A 9,865-nucleotide genomic window follows, 5' to 3' on the forward strand; every position below is an offset into this window, starting at 1 on the left:
TTAAGATAGAAATCTTAGCTAAAAGATGGAACCTGGGTAGGGAACATTTAATCTAGCCTACTCGCTTTCGGGTGCCTTCCAGGGCCGGATTATCCATTAGGCTTAGTAGGCTGAAGCCTAGGGGCCTGGAGCTCTTGGGGGTCCATGGGGCACTGGCCCGAGGGCCCCTGGAGCTACAGAGGGCCCTCCGCTCTCCTTCTGCGATCCGCGGAAGCAGGACAGGAGCCGCGGATCGCAGGACAAAAGCTTCCGAACCGCCCGCCACCCCCCCCGCTTCACTTACCTTTTTCTCCGCTGTTTTTTGCAGTTTGCCATCAATCAAGATGGCAGCTGAGGTTTCCCTAAGGGGCTGAAGCCTCTGCCACCATCTTGGTTGATGGCACGCATGTGTGCCTAAAAGGAGAAGGGCCCCCCAAACACCAATCAGCCTAGGGGCCCTCCTCAGCTTAATCTGGCCCTGGTGCCTTCAGGCCAGTCACCAGAAGGCCATTGTAGGAAGAAAGGAGCCTAGTGTTGTGGAGATGTTAGATGGGAGCATTCGGGAGTAAAGATGGATGCCCCCAAAGGCTGCAATTCTAAACACACTCACCAAGCCCCATAGAACTCAATAGGACTTAAGTCTGAGTAGACATAGTTTGGATTGTGCTGTTGGTAAAGCTTAACTAGGGATCCTCTGCAAAGATATCCATATGTTACTTTGGGTTGCCCTTGGCACCTGACGCACACACCTTGGTGAACACTGGACAGCAGGACCTGGGTGAGCATGTTGGGCTCAGATGCCCAGGGTACAAATGTATTTCTCTGCCCTTGTTTGGGGAACCAATGCCATGGTAGTTTACATACCCAGCATGTAGAGGCATGTGTACCTCATCAATATTAGTTTAACCTGGCCACACTATTTGATTGGCTTATTGCAGATCTTCCAACTGTTATATTTAAATCAATGTAACCTTTTCCTCACGCATACTTTTGTCTTGAGTTTGCTTCCAAGAAGTGTGTATGATAAAGTATCCTCTCTATTCAGCTCAGTCTGCAAATATGAATGCTGGATTTCTGTTCCACCAACTCCTAAACAGAGATGATACTATCAAATATTGGAAAAACACTTGTCTATCAACAGGATCTGATCTGGCTGTATTTGTCTAGTCCCAAGTATTACATATGACAACAACTGAATAACAAAAGAAATTAAACTAAAGCAGTGGTTTTCATTCTTTTCCTTACCTTCATGGCATACTTTCCTCATAAATCTGTTTGCCAAGAAAACTCGACACACCTTGCATGCAATTCTCAATTATATTCTAGGGTGCACACTCAGCTGCACATAGCCAAGCCTGCTGGGTCTCATTTGTAAAGATTTGTAAATCTCAAACCAGAGACTCTGATAGGAGAATCCAGGCACCTTACGCCCTGTGCCATGAGCACAGCCCTTAGGCAGAGGCTGACTCCAGCCTGAACTCTGCTGTGCTGCACTCCCATTATTCAAAGACAGTACCACAGCTTTGTCAGGCCAGCCAGACCATGTGACCTGAGAAGTATTATTACAAATCCTTTCACATCAAGAGCTGCTGGGATGCATGGACAGCTGCCCCATGTGGTGAGCCACTGAGCTGCGGATGACAGCTCCTCCGTGAAGTATCCTAAAGTCCTGGATTGACCCTGTACACCCAGGTTGCCCTTTTGATACTCCTGGATGGGTAGAATTTTCAGAGAGCTTCATATTCCAGTTGACTTGCTCAAGCAGAAAGGAGTTCTTTAGCTCTGGCCTGTTCCTGTATCTCTGGTTGCTCTGAATTCTTCTGGCATGCTGCTTGATCTTGCCTCCTGGTTTGTACTGACTTGCTCTTTGGTCCTAATGTTTGGCTTTGTCACAGTTCCTGGTTTCTAGCTCACCTTAAATTGCTTCCATGGTCCAGCCCTGACAATTCCTCAGTCTGAGCAACTCATTTATGAGGAAAACTGCTAAGACTTCTGCCCCAAGGGATGGAGGACAAATTTCATCAGTTTACATTTTAATACACATTTACCTAATTCACACTTCCTGAATCAATACACCAGGGGTCACCAATCTTTTTGGGCCTATGGGCACATTAGCAAACAAGAGACATTGTCATGGGTTGCAACCAAACACGCACCATAACCTTTTCTATTGGCTACAATAGAATGCTTATTTCAAGTCTAATTTCAGCAAGGGGAGGGGGACCCTATGGGTCCCAGGGAAGGCCCCTCTGGGCATAGGTGTGCCCATGAGTACCATGTTGGCAACCCTTGCTATATACAAACCAAAATTTGGTTTCTTCAAAATTCGAAGCTATCTTCAAAATTTGCACTTCTCTGGATTGTGTGATGCCATTCTGCAGTCAAAAAAAGAGTGTATATTAGGGAACATAAAGATGCTTGTAGTAGTGAAAACAATGTACAAAAATGCATTGTATTAGGGGAAATTGCTGGCAAAAATGTGTATTATAAGCTGAAAATGCATACAAAAATCTATGTCAATTTTCATGCAGACTTTTTAAAATAAATGCAAGTTCTTGTGGAAATTGGGAGAACTGAATTTAAGAATGGAAAAATTAGAAACTGAAATTGACAGATTGATTCCTATTTGACCCCATCTCACTCCCTTGTCTGCGTGCTCTATAACCGTGACCACCAACCTGTCTTAGACCATGACATTTACCTCTGGCTCTTTGGATCTTTATCTGCTTGCTCCAGACCCTAACCTCTGGTCTGATTCGACCACACAATTTGTCTCCAGCACTACTGGGCCCTGAGATCATCATTGCCTCATATGAACTAAGAGTGAACAAGGGAAGAAACAACAGCGGTGGGCAAGTGGTCTTTCTGGGAACCTTGTCTGACTCTCCCATTCCTGATTTCCTAGCCTGAGAAATCCCGAGTAAGTTTCTGATCATCTCCAAGGTTCCCTGCAATGCAGTTTGAAAACCATTGTGCTAAAATACATGGAAACAATTTGCAGTTTGAGAAATGTTAACAGGCAGGATCACATGTAAATCATCATCCCTTTCTTTGGGAATAAAAGGAATCCAAGTTCTGTCTAGAAGCTATACTGATTCAGGAGTAATTTCCTATGACTTTAATTAAAGGGTTTAGCAGGAAGTGCAATTCACCAGGTTTTCTTACATAAAAGTCTAGTCAGCCACACTCCTTTACTTCACTTAGAGACGCACACAAATTAAAACACTGTTTGCTTTACACAAATTATTCCTGTTTACAAACCACTCAGAATCATCCAAGTTCTCTTAGCTTTATGTCTTACATTTGCTGAACACTAGCTGTGAGAGGCCCTGTTGTCAACTTGCCATCCACACTTCAAAACACTCTTGACACGAGACAGAGACTACAAACTATTTATTCAGTCTGTGGTTTTGAGGGCTTTTCTTTTGGGGAGGGAGTTCCCTACAAGTCTGGCCTGTCACTGGACAGTATTGTTCATGTTCTACAATATGTTTGGTAATTGTGTCAGACTGACACTTGAAGTTTCAATTATTCACTTCTCAAAGAGAAAAAAGGGAAGTTTTACACACATACCAAAGCTTTGCTTTCTTAAATTACACTCATCGTGTTCTTTGGCTGCAAGGAAAGCCCCAACCATGACACAATCCAGAAAGGTATTTCAGCAACTGAAATCAATGTACACATGTAAATATATTGGGATATCACTTTACATAGGGCTGCCAATGCTTACAATATGCAGACAAATACCTGTACATTAAAGTTTATAAAATATTCAGGCCTAATATATAAAACTATCATTTAAACCAAAACTGGTCAGTTTTCTTGAAGTATCAATGGACCATGTTCCTTCTGAGACACCATTTCAACCTCCATATGGCTATGCAAACAGTATCTCTATTTGAAGGGACCTTTGGCAAATCTGATCTCTAAAATCTTTTTCAGGTAAAATGTTAAAACACAGTAACTCTTCTGTACTTAGGTATTATTATAAAATGTAAATAAGGTATATATTTATTAGAAGCAGACCAAGTACATGGCCCATTATCTAATGCATGCAGTTCCTGTGCATCTTTATCTTTTACTCTCTGTCTAACCATAGCCTTGGCCTGTGCTAATTCCACAAAGAAATGTGTGGAAACCCTTATGGTGCAGGTATGTTCAACACACTGGGACATGTTATAATCTATGCATGGATATTATTCCATTGCTTGCATTCAGGGGTGTAGTCACCTTGGAAGGGGTCTTAGACCCATGGCTTTTTGTTCTATGAGCCAATCAGCATGAAAGGGGAATGTGTTAGCCACTGAGAAGAGTCTTCTCACTTGCTTCCTTGTCCTTTCCTGTTGATTGGAGCCAATTGGAGTGACAGGAGGTCAGTCAGCCACTGAGAAGACCTTTCTCAGTGGCTAACACACCCGCCTTTCATGACTGGCCCCTAGGAACATCTGTAGTTGTGGGAGAAGGTGTGCACAGCAAGGACTGAAGAGTATGGAGACAATGATGAAGAGCAAACAAGTGAGTGACAGAGCTTGCAAAGGAAGAGAATGGACACAACCAGGATGAGAGGAGATGAGGGAAAGTGGAAAAGTGGGTGGGGGAGAACTTGGGCTGAAGAGGTGAGTCTCTCTCTCCCTCTCTGCTACCTGTCTTCCACTTTGTTTCTTTGTTTACAATGATCTCATTCTCAACTCAGCAGCAAAAAAGGGGGGAAAGGGAAAGATGTGCTTGGGTTTTGTTCCAGCCCAAAGCCAGGAGTATGGGAAGAGGAGGAGGAGAGAGAAAAATATGTTCAAGGGTGGGAGAGAAAGTGTGCTTATATGTGATAGTGTTTCCGCTTTTAATGTTATATGTCATGCCCCCCTCAGAGGACTCATCTGAGGAGGAAGAGGAATGGGAGACCACAGACCCAGGAGAAAGGACAAACAGGGAGACAGCTCAGGATCCTTCGTCAGACCAGGGGTAAGCCCCTGGGGGAGCCCGCCTGTCACGGTTGGGAAGCGACCAGGAGGCTGCCCCTTCCCCAGCAGAGAGAAGATGCCAAAAGGTGTTGCAGCAATGAAGGCAATCAGCTCAATTATGGAGCAGGAGAGCTCGCAAGAACACAGGCTGATTGTAAGCACCTGGCCTCGAACTCCGAGCATATAAGACTGGAAGGAAAGGGAGCCTCCTTGCTAGAGTCAACCTCAAGCCTTGCTGCAGACATTACTCCAGCTCCCCTGTTGACCCATGCCTTGGACCTACCCTGCCTGATCGGATCTCTGGTTTCTGGACCTTTGGACTACCTTAAGGACTCAGTCCCCTTCATCCTCTTTCGGCACTTCCCAAATGGTATACATGCTGGCTGGCCCCCTGGCTCCTCCTGCCTAGCAGATTTATGGTCTAGCCGGTGGCTGTTATCTGTTAATTAGCTGTGAACCTGCCATGTTTGACATTGTACATATTTGTGACACACATGGTAAGGTGAAATGCAAATGAATATAACTAAGAATGTGTGTGTGTGTGGTACAGCCAACACCAGAGGTTAGGATCAGGAATTTCCATGTGTAAGTTTCCTCCTAAAACTCATAAGCTGTGCCCAAATGCAGTTAGTCTTAATAGCAGCCATATGGTTCATTTTTATTGATTATACAAATTCACCAGAAAATGGGAGATCTCTACCACAAGATTATACAAGACAATGGATTTCATAGTTTAGCAGATTTGCACTGTCAAATGGCATGTATTGGAAGTTATGCTAAATGTACTATTCTGTGTTCCTTTTAGAATACTTCAAAATTATGTGATTGTATTATTTCTCTCTTCTTCCCCTCTTACAAATTGTATGTATTTCTTTTATCTTTCTCTTCTTTTTTCTTTTTTGATTATATATACGTATGTGTGGAAGGAATAGGGGGTGACAATAGGAGAAGGGGTGGAAAAATCCCCCTTCTAGAAGGTGCAAAGATTCCGACTTATGGCAACCCTATGAATAGGGTTTTCATGGTAAGTAGTATTCAGAGGTGGTTTCCCATTGCCTTAGAAGGTTGTATAATCTTAGAAGAGGGTGTGGCTGTGATTATTATGAAGGAACTCTTCACTTCTGAATTTGTCACTACACTATTGCTGCCTTAGATGAATAACAGAACAGGGTATTTCTGACTCCTTCCTAAAGCCAGATACAAGGAAACATCATTTGAACAAAGTAGCCACTTTTCTGGGGGAGGAAGGACAAACGTTCTACTTCCTATAGAATCCTTACCCTTCTGAGAACTTCATACAGATCTCCATCCCACTTCCCATCACAAGGTTCTTCATCGCTTGAGAATGGAAAGGATTGGGGAGCAAGAACCTCAGACTCAAGTGCCCATGTGTGAACTCTCTGTCTGGCCTTGGGCAAGTCACTGTCTCAGGCTAACGTCACAGTTTCATTCCCTAAACTCCTTGCAGAGACTAGAGTGGGAGACCGAGGAGCAAGAAACTCAGATTCAAGTGCCCATTCATGAAGCTCTCTGGGTAGGCTAACCTCACAGTGTCAGTCTCTAAACTCCTTGGAGGAAAAAAGCAGGGCAGAAACAAAACAAATTGAATAAATAAGATAAACAAACCATACACATGTCCAAAAAACCCCTAAACAATAGCTTGTGTCTAGAACGGTGTCCAGTAAACTATACCATTCAATCTGTTAACTGGTGTTATGTAGATATATTTAATTGGTTGGTGGGGTGCCAACAATTTATGCACTACAATTATGGTGAGAAGTTAAAGGAATACCAGGGTCAGCGCAGATAATTATGTCAACAGAGCAGATATTGGGTCACTGTAAAATAAAATCAATAATGCTGAAGTCTGTAGGTTTAATTCCATGAATGTGGGTGACTTCTGTGTTTCCTCCTACTCATATAATATTTGTACTACCAACGGCTTATCACCATTTATCTTACTCCGTTCAACATGATGCAAAGCCATTTGTCTCTTGGCCACTGAATATAAGTTACTCTGTGAAATATTTCAGTATTATCTTCCTTCCTGTTCATCATAATCTCTAGTTGTTTTTCCAAGGTTAAAATTGAATTGAATTGAATGGAAACTTTATTTTTACCCCACCCTTTTTCCAAACTGGAACTCAGGGCAGCTTACAAATAGAACTACATGTAGTTAAAAACATAAAAGTTTTAAATAAAGTACTATCGAATGCCATAGGGTACTCTCTATGTATTGATGGTAATTAATTAAGCACAAATTATGGGACATGCTAAGGGATCTAACAATAAATTAATTCTGCCATAGAGGATTTCATGTGTGGCTTTTTAAATGTACATTTTTTACTAACCAGTTTTTAAAACAATGACAGATAAATATTATGTCTTTCATTTTGAAAGAAATGCCAAGACAGTCCAACAGCAAAATACAAACATATGTATACTAAAGCTACAATTCAAAGCACAAGAGCTAAGCCAAAAGGGAACATTTTTTGCAAACATTTTTGGCACAGTCAAAGTTTTTCTTCTCTTTAGCAATTTTTACACATTGCCACAAAAAGAAATGTTCAACCATTGAAAGTGAGGACAACACTTCCCAAAGGCTGCTTCGTTTGCTATCATTAATGTTATCATATGGCCCAATCTGAATGGCTGCATACTGATGTCACATTGTTCTCTTCACTACATGATCCCTGATTAGTTAGGACCACTCATGTGACTATTTCTAGCCAGTCATCAAGACAAAGTTCTGCCAAAGCAGGGTCTGATTGGGGAGTAATAGCAGAAAGCAGGCTTGGAAAAAAGGTGAACATTCACATCACTCAGTTTGGATGCGGAATTATTTAGGACCTCCCTGAGAAACACAATTTAGTTGGACATAAACTGTGCTTCTGGAAATGGCTAAATATTCAACATCGTCCTGCTCAATGTATTTACATGAAAGTAAAGGATGTTTATTACAGCCAGTCTACAGATCCAAGATAATTACACCACATGGTCTTGCTAACACTGCACCACTTTAGATTATAGGTGGGGAACACTTCACATTTTTTTTATTTCTAAGGACTGAGTTACACATGCATGCTTATCACCGTTTCTCCTCACTCAGTGACTTGTTTTTGTAGCACAAAATTTTGTGTCCCAATTATTTATTCATTTATTTTGTATATATCCCACCTTTTCCCAAAGAGCTCAAGGTGGTGTACATGGTTCTCCCCCTCTCCATGTTATCCTCAGAACAACCCTTGAGGTAGATTAGACTGAAAGCCTATGATTGGCCCAAGCTCACCCACCGAGTTTCATGGCTGAGTGAGGATTTGAACTCTGGTCTCCCAGTCCGACACTATTACCACTATGCCACACTGGCTCTCTTGATATGAGGTGGTTGCAAGGTTCTATCAGTTGTGTACAATCTGTAATATGAAAGTCATCATGACGTTGCAATTATGGTAAACATACAGGCCTCACTCTAACAGTGCACTCATACTTTGAGTGTTCATTTTCATCACTGAATAGAAAGCTGCAGGTTTCATCCTTATGGGTCAGGTTAACATTAGAAGAATCTGCCAATCCATAGCTCACATACTTCATTTAAACTGATTTAAATCCTGTTGACTTGCATAGATTAGATCAAACTACCTTTTGGGGTTGAACAGAATTTCTACAACCATGAACATGCTTGGGATGGGCTCCTTTTCCCATTATTGCTGTGGACATACTATACTATAACAATAGCAACATGACAACTGAAGGATGGTTTACAATGCCTAGGCCTCCCTTGACTCCAAAGTAATTCTCCAGCTAGAGAACCAAACCATTTGTCTCTTGTCTAGCATTTATTATGATCATGACAGAATGCCCTTAATCATAAAGAATCTAATCTGTAAAAGGAAAGCCAACCTGATCATTCAGTCTATGTAATCCTCTGTATTCTTCCCCTTTTCCCCTCTGGCAATATGACACTGATATTTTGATTGTTTTATGAAATTTGTTAAGGGCAATCTACTGTATCTCACAATTATTGCTAAGAGGAGTGCTGAGCAGAGAAGAGTGTGATAGGTTATAAAAATGTTTGCTTGGAAATAAGTTCTATTGAGTTCCAGGTGGGGCCTATTTCTACATAGTGCTGCAAGTTTGCAACCCAGACATCTGCTCTATAACTTTTAAAATACCAGTAAATGCAAGATAAAGAACCTAAGGCTTCTCCCTCCCACTGTGCCCCTGGCCCCTTCATTCACTGCATGCCTTGTTTTATAGCATACCTGGAGTCCCTTTCGCAGCAGCCAGCATGGAAGAAGAAAAGACAGATCTGATGAAGGTTGCTAGAAGAAGCCACAGCTGCTTTGCCTCTCACATCATTGGTAGTTTAAAAAGTACTTCACCTTCCTTTAGATAGCTAAGATGGACTGCAACTGGCAGCTCTATTAGTAAATACTTCTCAATTATGCAGAGATGGTTTATAATATGAAACTATAATATGGATAAATCCTTAAACATGGTAATTAAGCAATGGGTCAGCTGCAGCCTAACATATAAGGGTCTTCGAAGGCTGTCACAAGGATTGGCCACATACATTAATGTTTACAAAATCAGGGTTTGTTCCAGAGGACTCAATACAAGGGAATCGCTTTTCAGCTCAATGCTGGATCAAATTCCATCACACTGAGTCTTTCTTCCTTGTTTTCTTCTTTTTTCATCCTCTGATTAATTCGTTGAGCATGCAGATGAATCAAAACCACAAACAGAGTTAAGGAGCACGAATACTGAGGCTGCAATCCTGTGCTGATTTACCTTGGAGTAAATCCATTGAACTCATGGGACTTGCTTCTAATAGTATAGAATTGTGTAAACAAGTCTGTGTAAACAAATCAGACCTGCAGGCAGGTGATGCAACCACTTTGCTGAAGCTAAGCAAGGCTGAGTCTTGT

The 9,865-nt window shown here is 41.9% G+C and overlaps 1 protein-coding gene across 1 annotated transcript in view; it reads right to left on the reverse strand.

The window, feature by feature from the left end:
- Positions 1-9,266, reverse strand: part of POU6F2 (POU class 6 homeobox 2) — a 502,018-nt gene extending 492,752 nt beyond the window's left edge. The window contains exon 1 of the mRNA XM_061586055.1: positions 9,200-9,266. The gene's annotated coding sequence lies outside the window, so the exon portion shown is untranslated. The remainder of the gene's footprint in view (positions 1-9,199) is intronic.
- Between the last annotated feature and the right edge of the window lie 599 nt (positions 9,267-9,865).

Source organism: Rhineura floridana, chromosome 10 (genome assembly GCF_030035675.1).
Source record: "Rhineura floridana isolate rRhiFlo1 chromosome 10, rRhiFlo1.hap2, whole genome shotgun sequence".
Classification (NCBI taxonomy): domain Eukaryota; kingdom Metazoa; phylum Chordata; class Lepidosauria; order Squamata; family Rhineuridae; genus Rhineura; species Rhineura floridana.